The following is a 368-nucleotide window of genomic DNA, read 5'->3' on the forward strand; positions in this document are numbered from 1 at the left end:
GGGAGGTGTGGCTGCCCCTGGATCCCTGGCAGTGCCCAAGGCCAGGCTGGAGCACCCTGGGACAGTGGGAGGTGTCCCTGCCCATGGCTGATCCTTAAGGTCCTTCCCAACCCAAACCATTCCACGTTTTACCAGGAAAAATGTTTCCCTTGTCCCCATCTCCCCCTCTCCCGGTGTCCACCTCCCTGCCCTGCCGCCTCTTGTTCAACTTTTCAGCCATTTCTCCAAGGAAATTCCTGCTTTTCTCACCGTTTCTGGGCATTTCCTGCTCATCAGCAGCTTCACCTGGCGCTGGGGACCCCGAATTTTCAACGCCCCCCCCCTCCATGTGACACCTCCAGGCTGCAAACCCCGCTCCGGGCGCTCCT

This window comes from Corvus brachyrhynchos, unplaced genomic scaffold, assembly GCF_000691975.1.
Source record: "Corvus brachyrhynchos isolate BGI_N302 unplaced genomic scaffold, ASM69197v1 scaffold150, whole genome shotgun sequence".
Taxonomy (NCBI): Eukaryota; Metazoa; Chordata; class Aves; order Passeriformes; family Corvidae; genus Corvus; species Corvus brachyrhynchos.